We start from the raw sequence: 277 nt of genomic DNA on the forward strand, positions 1-277 counted from the left end.
CTCCCGCCCGCTGCTGAGCCCCTTGGACCCTCGCAGCTTCTGCTGTGGCCCCGTCCTGCCCCGAGCATCGTCCTAAACCACAGCCCCCAGCAGCAGCAGTGGCCCTGGAGGTGGACACAGCAGGGACAGGGGGGATGGACACAGCTGTGGCACCAGGGGTGGACGCAGCGGGGGCACCGGGATGGAGGCAGCAGTGGCCCTGGGGGTGGACGTGGACATGGGGGTGGACACAGCAGTGGACGTGGACATGGGGGTGGACACAGCAGTGGCCTCAAGG

Source organism: Mesitornis unicolor, unplaced genomic scaffold, assembly GCF_000695765.1.
Source record: "Mesitornis unicolor isolate BGI_N332 unplaced genomic scaffold, ASM69576v1 scaffold33446, whole genome shotgun sequence".
NCBI lineage: Eukaryota > Metazoa > Chordata > Aves > Mesitornithiformes > Mesitornithidae > Mesitornis > Mesitornis unicolor.